The sequence below is a fragment of the Choristoneura fumiferana genome, chromosome 20, assembly GCF_025370935.1.
Source record: "Choristoneura fumiferana chromosome 20, NRCan_CFum_1, whole genome shotgun sequence".
NCBI lineage: Eukaryota > Metazoa > Arthropoda > Insecta > Lepidoptera > Tortricidae > Choristoneura > Choristoneura fumiferana.
Genome location: NC_133491.1, coordinates 4,659,792 through 4,682,730, shown reverse-complemented (window position 1 = coordinate 4,682,730; position 22,939 = coordinate 4,659,792). Strand labels below are relative to the sequence as shown.

The 22,939-nt window shown below is 36.3% G+C and overlaps 1 protein-coding gene across 1 annotated transcript in view; it reads right to left on the bottom strand.

Moving 5' to 3' along the window:
• Positions 1–22,737, bottom strand: part of LOC141439211 (atrial natriuretic peptide receptor 1-like) — a 456,076-nt gene extending 433,339 nt beyond the window's left edge. Inside the window, exon 1 of the mRNA XM_074103398.1 lies at positions 22,478–22,737. The gene's annotated coding sequence lies outside the window, so the exon portion shown is untranslated. The remainder of the gene's footprint in view (positions 1–22,477) is intronic.
• Positions 22,738–22,939: the final 202 nt, after the last annotated feature.

Sequence of the window (22,939 nt, the reverse complement as noted above, 5' to 3'; positions counted from 1 at the left end):
CCCACTGGCCACATGACTGCTGATAACCGATTGACAGCCGTGACTCGGTACTTCAGTTCTTGATTTCCACACGCGAGGAACAAGCTTGAACAAAGAGATAGGATGCGAGTGAACTTGAAGAAAAACAATCGAAGAATATTTTCCAGGTGTAAATGACAAAATGTATCTATTTTTAGGGTTCCGTAGTCAACTAGGAACCCTTATAGTTACGTCATGTCTGTCCATCTGTCTGTCCGCGGGTAAGCGCAGAGACCGAAAGTACTAGAAAGCTGTAATAACATGAATATACATATCTGTCACGCCGATAAAGTGGTACAATAAAAAAAATTTTTTAGGGTACCTCCCATAAACGTAAAGTGGCGGTGTTTTTTTTTTCTCGACTACCCCTATATTGTGGGATATCGTTGGATAGGTCTTTTAAACCCATTGGGTGATTGCTCAATTTTTCGATTTAGTGATCTGTTTGCGAAATATTCGGCTTTTAAGTGCAAATTCTCATTAAAATCGAGCGTCCCCGCCTCTAAAATCTAAACTGTTTAGTGGAAAAATTTGAAAAAATTCGGGATGGTAAATATACCAAATTTACAAGGAAAATTATAAGATTAATAATTAAGATTTCTTGAGAATTATTAGTAGTTTAAGAGTAATTAGCAGCCTAAGGTATAAAATCATTTCATTTCATTTTCATTTCATTTCATTTACAATACGAAATCCTTAGAAAAATATAATTTGATTTTTTCGTAATGACTACAGAACCCTATCCTGGGCGTGTACGACACACTCTTGGCCGATTTTTTATTGTACCTACTCGCTAACCAAAGGCTTTATTGTTTAACGGACTCTGAATCACAATCGTTTCCACCATTTTCTTTCTATCACACGGTTTAGGATGAGAGTAGAAAGAGATAGGAATACGATCGTGAGCGCCCGCGTGTTAGACAATTCGAATTTTCGAATTTTAATCCTGGGATTAACAAAATCCCTAAGGTATAGGTAGAGTCATTCACGATGACGCGTGCCGTGGTTCTTATTACAATGTCATTAATGTCTAATTTTGACAAAATCACGCGTCTTCGTGGATGGCACTAGGTATAAGTAATTCCCAAAAATTATACCGTGCTCTCTATTTACATTACAGTCGAACAAACAGATTCATGTATGAACGAACAAGAACCATTTAATATTAATAATCACTTTCACTAATAATTCCTTGCGACATTAGTAAATAGCACAAAGATTTCATTGTGCTACATGATTCAGTTTGTTCAACTGTACATGACGGACACCTTGTTATTTTAACATTCGTTGGCTAAACTGTCATATTACAATTTTTTTTCGATATACATAGACCAAACATACTTATGAGATGAGTAATATAGAACAAGGTTAGCAACATCCACTTTTGTTTACTGTAGCAACTTACTTCACTTTAGGAGATGCTGTATGAAGTGAAAATAAAAAAATATTCTGTACGCTATTCAGTTGAAGTGGATATTGCTGACTTTGCTTCTATATGACTCATATATTTTCCGAGTGGTAGGACCTTGTGCAAGCTCCGCCCGGATTGCTACCACCATCTTGCTCGCTAATCCTGCCGTGAAGCAGCAGTGCTTACACACAGCAGGGCAAGCACTGCTGCTTCACGGCAGGATTAGCGAGCAAGATTCTGCCAGCAATCCGGACGAACCTTGCACAAGGTCCTACCACCACCTGCTTAGTGGTATTTCTGCGAACAACAGTTAAAGTAAAAAATCAAGACCCTGTTTATGGTTAACGACAAAAAGAACAGGCGTCCAAATGAGACCTTTATTCCTCAAGAAAATTTAATTTTCTTTACATTTCCGACACAAACGAAATCAAACCTTACTGACGTATGCAAAAGGCCGTAAATAAGGAGGGTTGAATTATAATTATTTTCGGCGCTAACGTTTACGCACCGCGTCTTAAAATTAACGCGAACAAATACTTCGTAGTTAACTATTTACTCCTGGAAAACCAACTTTACTGCGTTAAATTAAGGTAGATTTTCAAATTATTCATGCAATGGACTTAGGACAAGCGGAATATTTTTATAACACAGTTATGTCCCTCTTGGTGTCAAATTGTCAATTGTCGAAGCAATTTTCAGATTTCATATTCATCAGAATTTTCCTGGTAAAATAAATTGTCCTACTAATTTTATAAATGTGATGTTTGTGAGTGACTGAGAATATTTGTTACTTCTTCACGCTGAAACGGCTGGACGGATTTGGATGAAATTTCGCGAAAAGTTAGTTTATAACCTAGATTAAAACATATGATTCTTTTTATCCCGTTATTCTCACGGGATAGGGATAAAATCTTGCACTAATAACCACTGGGCTTAGATTCATGAAATTTGGTATGTAGATAGCTGGACATCAGGAATAACACATAAGCTACTTTTATCTCCATATTCCCACGGGATAGGGATAAAATCTTGAAATAACAACCGCTGGGCTTAGACTCATGAAATTCGGTACGTAGATTGCTGGACATCTGAAATAGCACATAGGCTATTTTTTATCTCAATATTCTTACGGGATAGGAATAAAATCTCGAAATAATAACCGCTGGGTTTAGAGTCATGAAATTTGACCATGATTGTTTTTAATGTAACGTCAATGAAAACCACGATGTAATTTTAGGGAATTTCCACGAGAATTCAATAAAATCCCGGAATTTCAATTCGACTGCTGTACCTATCTAATGATTTACGCGTGCGAAGCCGCGGGTAAACGCTAGTTATTAATAAAATAAGTAAACAACATCCAACAACCCAGCCTATATACGTCCCACTGCTCCGCTCAGAAAAATTAAGACACCCACTGCACTGCATTGTATTCGGATCTTGATAACCTGCCGAATTCAATAAAGTGGTATTATTGACTAACTTAAATATTTGTACGCCGCAAGGCAAAACATGCAAGAACAGGAAAAGAAACCAAACAGCTGTACGAGTATTTTATGTAACTCGTGTTTTAACAAATAAATATTTTTATCTTTATTTACTTATTAATTTCTTTGATATACCTACTGTAAATAAACCAGTCCGAACTTAACATTAGGTACTTTGGACATATCTACAGGTGAAGTTAATAAAAACGTGTTAAACAAAAAGTTTTTTTTTACAAAGAAGTAAAACCTACTCCAAAAAATAAAAAAATGACAAATATGGAACCGGTTACAATACCATAGAATAGTTGAATACAGTCGTCTAACTCACCTACATACTATGGGTTTCAATCCCTCCTGCTGGGTCGTGCTGAGTCACCGACTTCGACCTACCTAGAAAAATATTTTCAAGGGTTTTGTAGTCGGTTCCATTTCTGTTATTTTTTTTATTTTTTGGAGTCTGTTTAACTTTTTTGTTAACAATTTTCCTCTACGTTTATCTAAGTTTATTAATCATGATCAGTTCCATTTACCATCTACGTTCTTCTTCATGTCCAGTTTACCAAATGACACTTTCTGAATGTAAATGCTTATCTTAATGCTAAAAATGCCAAAACCACCATAGGTGTGCCTATAAAATTTGAGGTTTGCCCTCGATTTCCCTAGGATCACATCATCAGATCTTGACTTGGTGACAATGGGACCACTTCAGAAGAGTATTCTTTCGAATAAAACAATATTTTTGAAAATCGGTTCACAATTATTGACTGAGTAATCGGTGAACATACATAAAAAATGCAAACATTGGAACATAGAACCTCCTCCTTTTTTGAAGTCAGTTAAAAAGTAATTTATTGAATCAGGTGTGAACATGAACTGAAACAATTACTTTGCTTATCCGCGACCTACTTAGGTCGCAGGTGAGGAAATTACATACTCGTGTTATAAGTATACATATTACTAGCTTTTGCTCGCGGCTTCACTCGGGTGTAATTCGGTTATCGCGCGCTATTTCCTCGGGAACTGTGCATTTTTCAGGATAAAAAGTAGCCTATGTCACTCTCTGGCCCATAAACTATCTCTATGCCAAAAATCACAATCAATCAAAAACACAAAGACGGACAATCATACAAACACACACACTTTCGCATTTATAATATTAGTAAGCCGTGGTGGCCTAGTGGTTTGACCTATCGCCTCTCAAGCAGAGGGTCGTGGGTTCAAACCCCGGCTCGCACCTCTGAGTTTTTCGAAATTCATGTGCGGAATTACATTTGATATTTACCACGAGCTGTGCGGTGAAGGAAAACATCGTAAGGAAACCTGCAAAAACCTGCGAAGCAATTCAATGGTGCGTGTGAAGTTACGAATCCGCACTGGGCCCGTGTGAGAGCTATGGCCCAAGGCCTCTTGTTCTGAGAGGAGAACTGTGCCCAGCAGTGGGACGTATATAGGCTGGGATGGACTTAAGTAACCTTGGATTTATAATGACTTGTCTAACACCAGTGCTTTGTCATTTGACCTTGCCAGCTCTATAGCTAAGATCTAGGTCCCAAAGCGTCAAACAACTTAAGATTGTGATTAATGTCTTTCAGCCGACGTGAGGCGTGTGACGAGTGAAAAGTGGCTCTCACACTTGGGTAATTTATGGTGCTCCCAAATTGGCTGTTGTAAATGTTATGTTTGAAAGAAAGAAAGAAAGAAAGAAAATATTTAATTGCCAACAGTACAAACAATGCAAGACAATAATATAACCAATACAAGATAGTAGTCTGCCCTGCGGCAAAAGGAGCAAACTCAGCTAATGCGGAAGCTGCCAGCGCTGGTTTACAGTCTGCCCCTGTTGACACATGCTGGAATATTGTCTATAGCGGGTTGGATGGCGGACAAAATATGTGTGTGTGTGTGTGTGTGTGTGTGTGTGTGTGTGTGTGTGTGTGTGTGTGTGTGTGTTATTTGGATAAAATTTGGTATGTAGATAGCTGATATTTTTATCTTGATATTCCTACGGGAATGTACCAATGTGACTTAACATAATTACAAGTGTCGAATGGATCTTCGATAGAAGTCCAATTAATCCAGCTATACTAACTATACGAGAATGCCGTGGGGCGCCGGCGTTAGAATTATGCACCCCTCTCTGCTCCCGTGGGGCGCCGTAGAAACCGGCTGAGGGATAATATCAGAAGATGGGCAGCAACGTTTTATACTGCGCTCGCCAACCCGCCTGCCAAGCGTGGCGCGTATTGGCAACCCCCCGCCCCGAAATGGGGAGGCCTATCTACAACAGTGGACGTCCTAGGGCTGATATGATTGATATGATCATGAATGAATTCAGATCTATTGTCAAGAAGACATTAATATCAAAGACGTATTATAAAGTTAATGATTATATCATGGACAGGGATATTTGGAAATAATTCCGATCCGCATTAGCGATCCCTTCAAATAGCGAACCTACTGTGTTAAAATAAAGTTGTGTTAAATACTTGTGATGTATACATATCATTTAATAATAGTGTAAATCTGTTTAAAAAAAATATATACCTCGGTGAGTTTCTTGCCGGATTCTTCTCAGCAGAGGTTTTTCCGAACCGGTGGTGGATTTTTTTTGACATTCATAAGTGCTTGTTGTAGCCTAAATTGAATAAAGATATTTAACTTTGACTTTGACTTTGACTTTATGATGTTAATGATGACACGAGCTCAACCTGCGGGCCGCCAAGCTTCTTTCTATGATTGACCCGCCTGGCGTCAAAATTGTATTGATATTGAACCATTTTCATTTTTGTACATGTTTTGTTGATTAAATAATAAAAAAAAAAGTAAATAATGCGAACATATTTAAAGTTTAAAAACCCAAATTAATATCTTTCAATATGGAATTATTATTAGTATCCGGATTAAAGAAAATCTCTGAGTCATGGATAAGTATTTAAACAAGCTCAGTGTTTTTAGATATTTAAAATTTGACTGATTTATAGTGGATTATTTCGATAACTCAGAAGATGAAGGTGCCCTTCTTGAGCTACCTGTCAAGCTAAACTCGGTTTAATCTGTATGTATTCACACAGGTTTCCTAGTGCAATACAATCTTACTTACTACTCGCTACTTTTAACACGAGTAGAAATGGAAGAGAGAGTTATAGAGAATACTGAATACGGAGGAGAGTTGTGTAACATATTTTGAAGTCAACATTACAGTCTGAATAAGTGAACAAATTTCTTCTTCTATTATGTGTCAAATAATAAATGTATGACCTTGACGACCGAACTTAGTATTAGGTTTAATTTAAAATTCTAGTCTTATCTGTCAAGTTTCATGAAAACAGATAACTAAAAAGAAATACAATAGAATTGATAACCTCCTCCTTGTTTCAAGTTGGTTCATAAATAATAAATAAACAGTATAACAGGAACATATAAAGTTTAAAAAGAATAATTCTTTAAGATGAAAAAAAAATAATGTGGTTAAAGAAAATTGTGCCTAATGCTAATGGATAAGATTTAGCTGTGTCAATAGATTTTTTTTACCAAAGATTATTTCTCATCACTCAGAAGATCAAGGTGTTCTTGAATTAATGTGAAGGCTTAATCTGATGTATTCAGCACAGCGTTTCCTAAACCAATGAATATTATAAATCGGGGACGAAATATTCAGACATACTATTGAAGCGTAAGTAATACCAGAAAATACGTAACATATTTTGAGACAAATTATCTGAATAAGTGAACATTTGGTTCATTGTTGTGTCAAATAATACACTGTATACCTGGACGACCGAGCTCGGATCGGGCTAAATCTTGAGAACTCGCGTTTTCAGAGATGACTAAGCTAGATCGATTACTCGCCCATGAATTCACATAGCAAATTTCATCAAAATTACTAGAATCATTTCTGAGATCCCTGAAACAAATAAATAATACAACATTGGCTATTTCAAAGGTTTTGAATTATTACGTAAAAAGTTTTTGGTAAAAAAATCATTTTTATACAAGTTTTTTTTTGCTGACTGTACCGTTTTGTCAACTTTACTAGCATTGTCACCCAAACTACATTAATGCATTCCAAATTTCAAGTCGATGCCGTTAACCGTTGAAGAGTTCCGTCCTTCGAAGAAGATCCGGGCCAGACTACCAGGATGGCACTAACAGATTATTGTATTGTTACGCAATTTACATAAGTATACCAAATTTCAAGTCAATCCAATTACTGAAAGTTGGTAGAATTTAACTTGCAAGATTTGACTACAGACAAACAGACAGACAACGCGGGACAGGTGAAAATGTAATGGCAACGTTTTGTCTTATTTGAAAAATCACAGCAACAAAATTTTAATTTTAACAAAAGATAACAAAGCCTAAGTCAACGGAAAAGAAATAGACGTAATTTTGAGCGCCACAAATATTTCCGAACCCAAATTCCTTCTAAATTCAAATATCAAGATGACAGTACTGTTTCCAATTTCCGAAATGCCAGTAGCAGTTCACCTAACATTCAGAATAGGTTGGCTGTCACCAGTACTGTGTAATAATGTTATCACAGCTCGTGCTTGTACAATGTACCTATACACATGCGTTTAAATTGTCTTAATTATTCCAATTCTGCTTTCGTCGTATGAGTATTTCTTGTAACTTGTAACGTTATCACTTTCAGAACATTGATTTCTTTCATTGAACCATTGAACACAATTTTCATCGGTGGTTATCAATGAAAATGACGTACTGGACAAAGTTCCGTCATCACCATCATATCAGCCATAGGACGTCCACTGTTGGACATAGGCCTCCTCTATAACCTTCAGTTGCTTCAGTAGGAAATGGCCTGCATCCACCATGAGCCCGCGGCTTTAACCGGCGCATCCATCCATCTCTTGACGCTGCCCTTGACGATGCGTCTCCATCCATTCATTTGCCATATTCTGGTTCTCCATAATTCCGTAGTCACAAGAAAATACACATACAAATGTTTGGTTAACTGTCTGTCACAAGTCTTGTACTTTCTGATTAGAATGGAAAAGGTAATATTACTAAATAAAAACAATGATGTTTTTATTTTATTTTATTTTCATGTTTTTATCTGTCTTTATTTATTTTTCTTGTTTTCTCTTCCTAAATTATTACATAAGGCGGTTTTTTTTTAGATTTAATTGTAGGTAATCATAACAAATAAAAATTTATATTGGTACCGTAATATATACAATACAATACAATACAAATACTCTTTATTGATCACCAAAAGCAATACAGAGACATTACAAAAATAAAATAAAAAAACAGGTAGACAATAGGCATCTTCGCTATTCTCTTCAGATTTCATCGATTTAGCTTAACCGACAAAATTCAATAAAAAACGGATACCTTTCAGTCGATGAAATATTACCCTACAAAAGCTTTAGCTGGATGGCGGTATTTTTAACCCGTATAAGGACGGGGATTAAGTATATAAAAAAGAGAGCGAGAATGTGTCGCCTTATACAAAGGGTGTATTCTTTTGAAAAGGAGTAGAACGGGGAGTTAAGAACCGAGCCAATAGAGTTGATAAGAAGTTAGACATGAAACTACTGTGAGACTCACTCATTTGATGAAATAAACCGCCGATTTTATTACTGTCTGCGACTGTTGCGTGAGTCGTGTCGTGTCGCGCGAGCAAAGCGGTGGAGCGCAGTGCGCATTTTGTGTCGCGTTGTTCCTAGAGGAAGGGCTACGAATTAGCCCGAAACATGTCGAGGTAAATTCGATTTAAGACTAAGTTATCCGGTTTTTTTTTCATAAAGTATGAGTTATATTTACTTTCTCAGTTAACTGAAATATAATAATTATGTTTTGTCTAATCCTATCTCTGTTAATTCTGCATGAGAAATAAATAATAGTGTTTTAAAAAACTCAAAAATACATTTTAATGATATAGCGTACGGTAAACTTGCCTTTGCATTCTTGGTCAAAATCTGGATACCATTTTTGGTCAAATGCACCTAAGACTGTTCCAACAAGCCCAAACACGGTTAGGTTAAGTATGTTGTTCTGTCTTGGAATTACAATATTTAGCTTCTAGCTGCATCATATCAGCTCGGTGGTAGCATGCTAGGTAGATAGAGAGATGATTTAATGGCCACAGTTGCAAAATAACCTAAGGGTTTTTTTTAACTCATTACTTGTGTCCCAGTACTTTTATATATAACAGTAGTCTATAATATGTCTCATTTAAAAACAACTGATGCAGACTCAACTACGAAAACATCTACATAACATGCTTATCCGAATAGATGAGATTGCCATCGCCATACGCGTTAATATGGATCCAATGAGATTATCCGCTGTTGCCGGGTCATCCGAAGAAACGGCCGAGTGGAAAATCCCTGTAAACCCTTTAACCGTTTACGTAAGAGTAAGTACAGTGCAAAGATAAACACCCTGTAAATAAACCAATAAGTGGACATGAATCCTTAATAGTACGGGATCTGGTAAAAAAATATCTAAGTTATCGAATACCATATGGGGAAAGTATAGTAAATTAAAAGATAATAACATAATAAAACTAAACCTGCGTCAATTTCATTGGCCGGTCGATGCGTATCATCTGAGTTTTTTTTTTGACCCGAGAGTTCTGACAAATTGTATCTTAGCAGGCTTCTGTATTGAGGCCTGAAACGTGTTAGTGATTGTCCAACATGACGTTAAAAATATGGTTGAGTTGAGAGACAACCTCTGAAGGTGACAAGCTATTTCGGCCAGATGAAAAGTGGCAGTCTTAACTCCCTATTGCCTAGTGAGCAACATTGGTACCATTCTCGCTCATACCTCATACGAGTACACTATAAGTCAACGGCCGTTATGAAGTAAATCCTATAACATTGCAAAACTATGAAGTTTCTGAATATTAACAACATGAATCATAGACAAAAATGCAATGCTTACTTGTTGCGTGCGACAGAGTAGTAAGTATAGCATTTTTTTACAATGGTTGACATTAACAATAATCAGGAACTTCATAGTTGTGGAATGTGTCAGGATTGACCTCTTAGCGGCCGAGCATTAAGACATATTAATTATGACTTAATTTTAACCTCAGGATAAACCCCAATAGAAAATAGACAGGCTTTTTTTTAATTAACATTAGATATGTTATATAGAGTACCAAATGAGGGTAAGTCCTCATTCGGTACTCGATGACATCGGTAAAGTTGCAATCAGATCCCATACTATATTACGTTGAAGTCTCGAAATCGTTGAGGATATTCGCTAGTCGGTTACTAGCGAGTAAGTAGTTTAGGTCATTGATGTGTTTGATACTAAAAAGCTATGAAATTTTCACAGACAGCAGTTTAATGTTAACGCTTTAGAGTATGTACTACTTATACTTTGTCATGCTTTCTTGGTAACGTTCGTAACATAATGTAAATGTCATCATTATCATCATCATGTCAGCCGAAAGACGTCCACTGCTGGACATAGGCCTCCCCCAAGGCTCTCCACTCAGACCGGTCTTGTGCTTTACGCATCCACCGCAATCCCGCGATCTTAACCAGGTCGTCGCTCCATCTTGTTGGCGCCTACCGACAGCTCATCTCCCGGTCCGCGGACGCCATTCGAGAACCTTCTGACCCCATCAGTCCTGCGAGCAATGTACCCCGCCCACTGCCACTTCAGTTTCGCAATTCTTCGGGCTATGTCGGTAACCTTAGTTCTACTGCGGATATCATCATTTTTGATTCTATCCCGCAGAGAAACCCCGAGCATAGACCTCTCCATAGCCCTTTGTAATGAAAATGTAAAACAACTTAACTAGTAGCAATGAAATTTCTTGGAAATATTGAAATACTTCGCGTTAAACTATATATTACATAAATAGAAAAGAAGCTCACATATTTAATTCAACATAATATTGAAGTCTCATGACGGCCTTAATTAATTCCAATGTCAATTTCTTAAATACAAAATTGCTGGGAGTATAATTTGTAGAGACTAATTTTCGCCCACATTATTCGTGCAGAAAATTCCACGAACTGAAATAAAAACTGCGTTATTTTCGGTAAAACGGTGTTCGATAAAAGATCTTCGGTCAGAAGTAAGAGGAAATATGCAAATGATAAATAATTATGGATGAATTGAAAAGGGACCAGAGAAATGTTGCCACAGAATTCTTATTTTAAATCCACGGCAATAGCGTTCACAGATGAAGAAAAATTCAAGTTTTTAATATTGCTCGCAAATTCGTCTGCGTGCCTGAACTTTGAAAATTTTCAGTACAAAAAAAAGCGTAAGTTAATCAAGGTTAATGAAGCAGCGGTGGCATATTTAGTAATTTGACTTATGGCCTCTCAATCAAAGGATCGTTGATTCAAACCGGAGCTCGCATTTCTGTCTTTTTCGAAATTCAAGTGTGATAAATTTGAAATTTACCCTATAAAAGTGTCACGCTCTCACGGGTTGTAGGCAAACTATAGTAGGCTTTGAAATAGGGACTATGCAAACGTTTTTTTTTATTTGTCTAGTTATATCTGGTCCCGGGTTCGATTCCCGTGTCGGGGCAGATATTTATATGAAAAATACGAATGTTTGTTCTCGGGTCTTGGGTGTTTAATATGTATTTAAGTATGTATCTATCTATATAACTATATTTAAGCTTACTTTGGGAATAGGTCAATTGGTGTGAATTGTTCCGTGATATTTATTTATTTATTTTATATCTTTATTTTGGATAAACCGAGTTGTGGAAATATTTTTTAAACATCTTTTTAAATACGAATACTAAATTGTCAATAAGACAGAGAGATACGACATATTTAGTATGACGTCATGGGTGCCGTTTTATTATCATACAAACTTATAGCATAATTTCATTTCACTACGATCATAAATGATAATAATAATATTAAGATGAATGATATAACATTTATCTTCATAACAACAATTGCTATAATGCATATAGAAATAATTTTATTCTCAATATTCGGTTATGCGCAAGCTTGACAAAGGTAACCGGACAGATAAAATGTATAAAAAATAATTATTATTATGCTACCAAATATAGAAAAAGATTCCATTTGTGCGAGCGAGCGAAGCCAGCGAGCAAGACGGTTCGCAGCAGAAGCGACTCGGATAGTTTAGGGTCAGAAGCCAAGCCTTCGATGTTAGGTTTTTTAATAGCAGCTAGTATAACTGCCACTAGGAAAGTAGGTTGCATGAGGTCAAAAAGCCGAGTCATTTTTTTTATTGTGAACTTTAATTATTATGTTGCATGACTTTTATGTTCTTACATATTTAAATATGCATAACACAAATATGCAAATTAACCAATATGGTTTCAGATATTCGGGAATAATGTTTATAATATGCATACTGATTTTATACATTCTGAATATTTCGATACTACGAGAAAAGGTTAGTTTTGTGTTAATATATATTTAGGAACTAAGGCGAGGTTGACGGCTATTTCTGCGTTGTTTGGGCGTATCGCGCCTGGATATCATACTAACCTAACCTAAACCTAACCTAAACTAAGTATTACTATGCGACAGTATTATTATGCCAATACAAATTTTCCAAATCAATTATGCGAAACAATAATAGTCTAACAAAAATTATGCGATTGAAGGGGATCCCTTGAAATTCTGATATTCGTGTTATGGAAAATTAAATTCGCAAATAGTTTTATCAAAAACATGGCGCCAAGCATACACACCCATGGCGTCATATATCATAAGATAACGATGGAATGTCCATACCTATTTAATTTCAAATACAAACTTATTTCGCTCGAATATTTCTTTTTTTTCCACAGACATGATGATTTTTACATTTAGAAAAAAAAATATGATCCATGCATATTGCACGTTGTGTTTAGCATTTTCTGACTTAATTACACAAAAACAAATAAGTTTATATCTTTAGGTATCAAATATTTGCTATACCCCTAGAAATATCATCATACTTATATCATTAACAGTATATTATGTTCCTACCTAATCAACGGTCGGTTAAACAACTTTTTGTAGCAATAAGTAAAATCCCTCTTTTCAGCTGATTTGCTTCAAAATTATATTTAAGCGGAAAGGAAATTCGACAAATTAATAATGCCTAACTAACGGAAGGCAAAATTACGGGCAATTTGTACGGATTAGGCGTTTAACTTCAGCCACTTCATAATTAATGATAGGTTGTGTCTAATCTAACTTATAGGTATTAATTATTTTACAGATGAAGGGTCCACGAAAAGAACGTGTCTAGTCACCTAAGCAACTTTTTGAGTTATAGCGGTTTGAAAGTTAGTCATCACGAACAATTACTATGGTTACCATTTATTTAAAAGATAAAAAAAAAGATTTTATATTGTTTTCAGATTATTTAATTCAGTGGTAAGTCATAGTACTTTGTGAGATCTACATTTTGCGATTAAAATCTCAATTTTAAAAAAAGGTGACTAGACGTGTTCTTTCCGTGGACCCTACAGATGAGATCGCACACGATGTAGGTATATATTGCGATAGGTACAAGTGTGCGTTAAGAAAGTGTCAGGAACAAAGAAAAGCTTTTTTCTAATCCCAGTAATATTATAAATGCGAAAGTTTGTAAGTCTGACCAATTATGGTCAGAGGTGGTCATTGTGAATAAATAAATATTTCATTTCATTTCTGTTTGTTTGTTACTTCATCACGTCTAAACCACTGAACCAATTTAGATGAAGCTATGCAGAATATTTGAGTCCCAGAGATGGCCGTAGGATAATTTTTATCCCGTAAAATTTCGTAGTTCCAGCGGGATAGCGAGTGTTACGGCTAGTACAAAAAAAAAGCTTCTTAATTAATATTGACAGACATACTATGATAAATTGGTACAATGTATCTTAAGGGCGATTAGTAAGGAATTGCGAATGAGATCATAATGAGAAGCCCGACATCGAAGAAATTCTTATGCCGCCTGTGAAACATATAATGTTTTACATCACATATACGCACATATAGTATTGTTAGGAAATAAACCAAAATTTCATAAATAACAAAATTATATTGTATAAAATCTATATATATAAAGGCAAAAGTGATTGACTGATGTATCAACGCACAGCCCAAACCGCTGGACCTAGGGATTCCAAATTTAGCACGTAGGTTACTTTTAAGGTCTAGGGGTGCACTAAGAAAGGATTTTTCAAAATTCACCCTCTAAGGGGGTGAAATGGGGGTCCAAAGTTAGTATGGGGAAAACAAGATTAGTTAGACTATTTTATTCGAAACTTCACAGGAGTACTCTTAACAATAAATAAGTAAACACGTGTTTCAGGTTTTTTGAGAATTCAACCCCTAAAAGGGGGTAATGTGGTGACAAAGTCAATCAAAAACCAATCGTTGATATATCAACGCACAGCCGAAACCACTGGACCTAGAGACTTAAAATTTTGCACATAGATACCTTATACAATGTAAGCATCCAACAATTTGGAGATTTTTGAAAATTCTTACGGAAACGGAAAAAAACGGGATTTATATATTCGATTCCGAGTGACCCTATATCAGTTAACTATAATAACTAGACTCTTAAAATTTGATTCACAAGTAGGTATTACATTAATCAAAAAATCGATTTCAGGATTTTTGGAAATTCCTACGGGATAAGGAAAAAACGGAATTTATATATTCAGTTTCATGGAATCCTATGAACTATAATTAGTACTAGACTTCAAATTTGGCATAGAAGTAGGTGATTATAATAATAAAAAACAGTCTTAAGTATTTTGGGAAATTCCCACGGGATAAGGAATAAACGGGATTTATATTCAGTTTAACGGAATCCATTTTTCGTTTTACTGGTCGTAGAAGGCTGCAATTTGGCATGTAGGTTGCTTAAAGAGTGAAGAGAACCATTAAGAAATATTTTCCCGAAATTCCCACGGGAAAGGGGAAAAAACGGGATTTTTCGTTTACTGGTCCTAGAAAGCTGAAATTCGGCATGTAGGTTGTTTGGGGAGTGTAGGATAGTACTACAAAAGGATTCCCGAAATTCTGACGTCAACGGGAAAACACGGGAAAGGGAAAAAACGAGACTTTTCTTTTACTGGTAGAAAGCTGAATTCGGCATGTAGGTTGCTTGGGAAATGTAGAGGAGCATTGAGAGAGGACTTTCCAAAATTCACACGAGAACGGGGAAAAACGGGATTTTTCGTTTTACTGGTCGTAGAAAGCTGAAACTTGGCAAGTGGGTTTTCTTGGGAAGTGTAGGGGAGCAATTGAGAGAGCATTTCTCGAAATTCTTATGGGAACGGGAAAAAACAGGATTTTGCGTTTTACTGGTTGTAGAAAGCTGAAATTTCAAAATTCAAAAGTTTATACCTACTGCACGTACGCTGCAAAAAGCCCTTTAACCGACTTCAAAAAAAGAGGAGGTTATGCGTTCCGCTATATTTATTTATTTATGTATGTTCACTGATTTCTCACTCAATTGTGTACCAATTTTTTAAATGTTTTTTTTTTATTCGAAGGAATATCTACTCCCGAGTAGTCCCATTGTCACCAAATAAGAATCTGATGACGGGATCTCAGGGAAATCAAGGGAACCCTCAAATTTTGTAGGCACGCATTACGTTTTATATAATATTTTCTCGAGTTATTTAAGTATTTCCGTCTGTAGACATCTTCTCATGTTGATGAGCTGATGATGGAAGGTAAAACTCCTTAACGGTCAGGAGTAGAGGATATTTTTTTAAATATTATATTTACGTGTAGACTGATAGTTGTTTTCTTTCATGTTATCTAGGTGAGCTGATGATGGAAGGTTAATCTCCTTAACGGTTAGGAGTTAGAGGAAGTTTCTTTAAATATCATATGCATGTATACGTACACCTTTAGTTGTATTATTTCTGTTATTCAGGTGAGCTGTGCTGTGGGCGGACAGTGTGGTTTTCTATTGAATTTACTTATTCCTATCCCGCGGGAACAATCTATGCCGCGTAAGGTAGGTACGAAGTCGCGGGCAAATGTAACACGTGGGTTTCCTAAAATTACAACCCTGACCTAAAGATGTGAAATAGGGTTCAAAGTTTGAACGAATTATGACTATCTAGGTTGATTTTTAAATTCAAAAATTTGCAAATAGAATTCCACGAAAAATCAATTAAAACACGAAAATAAAGATCGTAGAAAGTAAATCTGTATTACCCCACATTTAACGCGAGCGAAGCCGCGCGGGCAAAAGCTAGTAAGATAATAAAATGTCGAAGTGACAGATAAGGACAAACGAATTTTTAGCGGCATTTTAACTAACATAGGTTTGATTGTCGTTTATGAATAAGGGGGTTAGTCTTTTCTTCTGTCTTACTTTGTTTTCAGGTGTAACTGGACACTGAATTTTAGCTTATTTTTAATTTATATTGCCTACTAGCTGTTATCCGCGATTCCGTTTGCATAGAGCTTGTTTATCACTATCCCGCGGGAACTATGCAAAAAATTTCGGGATAAAAACTATTCTATGTTCCGGAACTCAAACTATCTGTATACCGAATTACATCTAAATCGGTTCAGCGGCTTAGACGTGATGAAGTAACAAACAAACTTACAAGCTTTCGCTTTTATAATACTAGCTGTTGCCCGCGACTCCGTCCGCGTAGTATCGTTTATCACTATCCCGCTGGAACTATGCAAATCGGTACAGCAGTTTAGACGTGATTGAGTAACAAACATTCAAACATCTTCAAAAACTCACATTTATAATTAGTAGGATAATAGGATTAGTGGAATAGAAACACCGGTGCGTGAGTCTGAGTCCCAACTTGGCACTTTTTTTTAACATATTTTCACTCCTTCTTATATTTTTACGTAATGTTTTTGAAGATTAACGCTTATTATAACCTACTGGTACATTGCAGTATCACCATCAAGATAAAACCGTGTGTTACAGAAACGACATACTAACGTTTATCGCAGACAATAAAACCTATCCCCCTCTAACATTCACTTGGGAAAAGAGATGGTAGCTTTATGTCCAAAATAAACGCTATCTTGGTTGTTTGGGGGTTAGCGAAGAATAGTGTTTTTAAAGCTAACTTCACAGAGTGGCAGCTTTGAAAGCTGCTTATCAAAATACGAGTATTTGTGCTTTAAGAACGCGGAATGGAAGGCAGTTCCACTTTTTCAAGAAAGGAAACTAAATTTTTCATGCCTTTGCAAATCAATAGGTACGGGACTTATGTAGAAGGAACTACAACCCTCTGCCTACTATACGAGCGGAACAACCACATCTTTGCGATGCATGTTTATTTTTTCATACAGAAATTCGTCCTCCTACACTTTTACATAATATTACACAACTTATACTGTCACAAACACAAAATGCCGACGCATTTCAAACTCTACAAATCATTCATTCTCAAATCTATACTACTCAAAAGAATATAAGGGCCATTTGAATTTTACCAGTAAAATTAAATCTAAAGTATGTTGGCGTTTTTAATTTAATACCCTTAGATCATTTATTCATAAAATCACTACAATACAATTAAAATAAACAAAATAAAATCAACCTAAACCTATAATATAAACTACAAACTACAACCTAAAAACCACCATTCCGCGTCGTACCCGGCTCAAAGGTGCCCATAATGCCAGCCGCATTTCCCCGCTGTATGGCCAGCGCCACCTGCTGAACCAGGTACGACCCGGAGCGGGGGTCGCAACCCCTGTCCCGTAGCCTACGGCCCAGCTCCCACACCAAAGATCTCGCTTCAGCCCCCCAAGGACCAGCCGTCTCGACCGCAAAAGGCACGAAGTCATACGTTGGCTCCAAAGCTGAGTACTTGAGGTGCTTAGACCGCGCGGCATTCTCAGCCGCGGCTCCAGCTGACCTCGACGTACAACCCAAGTGAGATGGCACGAAGGTACTCACGCACGTCCAAAATACGACACGTACTAAATGTATTAAATTAAAAACGCCAACATATATATATACCTATTTATAACAAAGAATGTTATAAATAATTATATTTATTAGTATTTGCGTTTCACCGATGAAATTCACGTCGCCTTTATTTTCTTTTGAGCAGTGTGAAAAACCAGCGACGCGGTAATCAGCAAATATTGCAAGAAAGACTAAGTAGATTGTAAGACAATCATCATCATCATCATCAGCCGGAAGACGTCCACTGCTGGACAAAGGCCTCCCCCTTAGAATGCCACAATGAACGACAACTCGCCACTTGCATCCACCGGTTTCCCGCTACTCTCACGATGTAAGACAATACTAACAAAGAAATTGGATTTTTGTGATTTAAATTAAAGTATTTTTTTTAAAGTAAACTACCCACAATAAGTTTCCTCTCGATTGTTCTTTCAAACACTATTACACTTTATTTTTATTTATGTCAAAAAAACTACTCTCCTATTTTAACCGAGTGCGGCAAGAAGTGTTACTAACGCTGTAGAGGGAGATGCGTAATCTTGCCATAAGCGTGCGACCCCCAAGGGTGCCTCCGCCTTAAGGTAACTAATGAGTGAAACTTATTTTGTTGCCGAAAGGAAAGAAAGGATATTAATTGAGAGTCATTAACTATGCTTTTATTAAATTCTTGCTCCTAAATAACGGCCGTGCCTAAAATACTAATCATTAGAAAACAACATTCCAGCTGTGCTGATACTTTTTTTTTACATTTTATTCGGTATTGTCTTTTTCTATTGGCAAGGGTTCGAGTGAGACAGAGCATAATATTTTATTTATGCTTCACTTATAATAAAAATAAGTTTTATCATTTAGCCACTCACATGCTTTGAATTTTGAGTTGAACTCTATTCATACAACAAAATAAGAGCGTTGACAGGCAACTAGAGTGGCCAAAAGCATATGAGTGGTTCGGCAAGTATTAAAAGGATTCGAAAGTTATATTGTTGTTTAATTGATTGAATCAGGCGTTACTTTGCGGAAGTCCATATCAATGAACTAAAAGAATTTTTTTGCCCACCCACGCATATCTTGCATAAGCTTAACTATCATAAAGTCGCGGGTGAGTAAAGAAATTATTTTATAGTTCATTCATATTGTTGTTGTTATCTATATCAAAAATAAGTTTTTATCGAAAATTATTTTAAATACAAGTTTTTATAATTTGCAATGTCATTCAAACTATTTCAAGTCGATACTATAAACCATTGAAGAGTTTTGTCCTACGGGGACGATCCTGGCCGGATCAACAGAATTACTACCGGATTATTGAGACCGAACGTGAACTTACATAATTTTGTCAAATTTGACGGCAATCTGACCACTGGAAGCGGGTTAAAGACGTCTACGATTTGACTACAGACAACAGATGAAACTAAATAAAACCTTATGTAAAATATCATATCTAATACTGGGTGTGGCCTGTAATATGAGCAAATAATTAAAACAGATCGTACTCGTCAAATTGGACAACATTAGTTCAGCGACTTTTAAAAATAATGGAGTCTTTCGATTTTCCCTTTTTCATACAAACTAAATACTGTTATTAATGTACGCCATCCTAGAGCTCAACTGACGTCACCTGTCACGCTACAAACATCTAACATTTTGCTTTACATTGCTTCTTCGAATAAACTTTGAAGTGTAATAAAAATAAAATATTTTTAAAAGTCGCTGAGCTAATGTTGTTCAGTTTGACGAGTACGATCTATGTTTTAATTATTTGCTAATGTAACAAGCCACACCCAGTATATAAAATTCTCGAGTCAAAGTGTTTGCAACCAAACTCCTCCTAAACAGGTTTACCGATTTTTATGTTTTTTTTTGTGTATGTATATTCGGTAGGTCTGAGAATAGGACGTAAGCTATTTTTCATACTTCTACGCGGACGGAGTCGTGGGCAACAGCTAGTTATAATATAATTATGGAACTATCACACCAAAAAAATAATATATGCGTGTAATACCTACATTATCTAAATACTTTAAAATGTTTAGTTTGGCTTTCGTAATGTATTAGTATTGCAGTACTTGTTGTATATTATAAGCTTTTAAGAAAAGCTATAAATCTAACCTCATCGTGATTACCATGCTATTACTGTAAGTATATTTTTTCAGAAAAAGCAAGTATTCTATTTATTTTAAATGTATTGTTATCAAATGTATCTACAGTCTTTGTACACATTAGAAGCGTTACAACTTACTGTTTTTACTCATAGTTACAATGACAACAAGCATTTTTATCCGATACTACAACAAGGGGAAAAGGGGGATGGGATATTGTAGCGTTCTAAGGGGGGAGGCCTTCGTTCAGCAGAGAACGTCTTCCGGGTGATGATGATGACTAAATACAAAAATAGAAATAGACAAAACCAATTATGATTGGTTATTTGTTCTTTGGAGTCTTTTTGGATTTTTTATTTCAACTCCAAATTTGTTACTTTTACTGTCATCCCGCAAAACCATATCGAAAATACCCAATAACCAAATAAACAATCATAATTTTTAGTTAGTTCCGAAATGCTAAGGAACCTTTTCACATGAAATGTCATATAAATGAACAACATGAAGTAATTAACGTTTGGGAATTACGGATTTAAATTTCAACATAATATAGCTACTCGTACTTATGTAGGAACATGGATTAGGCGGTTGAAATCTGTTATACATATATATAGGTAGAGTCTTTCACGATGACGCGTGCGTCTTTGTGGATGACACTAGGTATATGTCCACATCAGTCCCTCAAATTTCACGGACGAGAGATTTACGAGTATTGTCAGGGTACACCGCTACATTGATTAAACTACAGGATCGAAATTGGTTGCTGAAATGTGATGCTACGTAACCGTAGCACCTATGGAATATACGCTACCTTCATAGTACCTAACAGGTCGTGTATTACGTTATGTGACGACTTGCCTGGCGCCTGTACAGCCACTGCCAGGCCAGTAGTTAGTATTTTTTCATTTATTTATTTATTTATCCGGGATCACCAACAGATAACACATCAAAAATAAATGGAATATCTGTCTTGCTCCTCCGCCAAGTAGTGAGGCCAAGTCGTGCGAAACAGCTACGCTTGAGTTGGAAAAAATGTTTTTCATGCAAAGAAGAAAAAAAATGCATGTGCTATAAGTACTTTAAATGAACAATGTAAATAAATAAATAAATAAAATAAATAAACACATAAAATTTAAATGAAAAGTTAAAAAATAAAAAAACGCCCGAAAAAAAACGCCGACAAAAAAACGCCGCCAAAAAGACGCCGTAAAAAATAATTATGCACTATCTAGCTGTTGCCCGCGACTTCATCTGCGAAGAATTCGTTTATCCGTATCCCGCGGGGACTATGCTGATTTCCCGCAATATCAGCCAAAGTTAATTTAGTATAAGTACCTAGTATTTTATTTTTATCTCAGCGTCGTCGGTGTCGGGGGACCGCTAAGATTAACAGGAAACTAAAGTACATACATATGTTGCAAATTATTTCTATTCCAAACCCTGAACAGCCTGTAGACAACCGGGCGCGGCAATCTAGAGGGCACAGCAATCCTAACCCTAGCAAGCAGCTCCGAGCAATCTACTCCTCTGTTGATGAGTTTATAAAGGAACGTTAGATCCAGCATTTTTCTTCTGCTGCTAAGTGACGTAAACCGGAAGAACTTTAGCCTTCGCTGGTATGATCGCAGTTTATGTCTATTACGAGTAATAAATCCTAAGTCTCCGAGAGACTAAGGAGACAGTTCTTGAAACAGTGATAGGATGAATAGTGTCTTTATTGCGGAATTTATACATGCATCTTCAAGAGGTTGAAATAGACACACACACACACACACACACACACACACACACACACACACACACACACACACACACACACACACACACACACACAAACATCACGCCTGTATTCCCAAATAGGGTAGGCAGAGCACACGAAACATTACCGCTTCGGAGCCATTTTTAGAAATTTTAGGTTTCAGTTTGACAAAACCGTACGATAGTGACAGGTTGCTAGCCTGTCGCCTACGGTACAAATAAACCTATATCCTCAGTCGCCTCTTACGACGACAATGGAGAGGTGTAATTCTAACCCGACACCACACGGGTGTAGGTCAAGACATAAGCCTATTCTGCATCTGTTCCAGTTCCACATTTGAAAGATTAGCCCGACCGGTATTACTAATGACCCAAGTGCTTTCATCCCTATAGCAATGGATGTCGTCAACATACATCATAATATCATTGAGGAATGCCAGTATTCACGGCTTGAAATGTAATATAATGCAAGCAAAACCGCAAGTAAAAACTAATAAAATTTCATTAAAACTTTCACACAGCTAAGGCAAGCACACACCTGAATACCCTTTTCTTTTTTTGAAAAAGTTTTTTTATAATTTCAAGACACCATAATAATATTGAGCTTTTCCTTATAACATTTTCTTCCATGCAGACAACGGTTAATTAGCTTACTTTAACGTTAAATATGTTCGAAAGGCAGAAAAACTTTATTCATTATTAATTGGAAACGCCGAACACCGGCTGCGTTTGATAACTCGAAGGGGATCTAGATTTACGATATTTACGAAAACTCATTACAAAACCACCTATTTTATAAAAAATATTTGAACCAAACATACCCGAATAAATCCCCGCTCTGTCAAACAACGTCACTCAAACACACACAACACAATAAATTACGGCACTAATAAAATCTTTTCCAACTCTCGCACTACGTCTACGAACGCGGATTGGGCACAGAGCAACGCGTCCACCCCTTACCGCGTATCAGAGCGTACTGAAAACACAAACAATCCACTATATGTATGTCCCGAAATCCACAAAACTTTTTTTTTCCGTCAGATCACATTAGACTAAGGCTGAACGCGGTGTGCCCTGCCATTGCTTTATCACGTTTGCCAACTGAAAAGGAAAATTTGAGAACGCACCCGTCGATACCTCGTATCATAGATAAGATAAACATATTGAATTGAATAAAATAAATTAATATAGTGCGAGATAAGGGCCTTTAATATATTACCTTTTATCACTATTCAAGTGGATATGAAATTCGCAAATAGAAATGCGCCGTGATTTTTCAT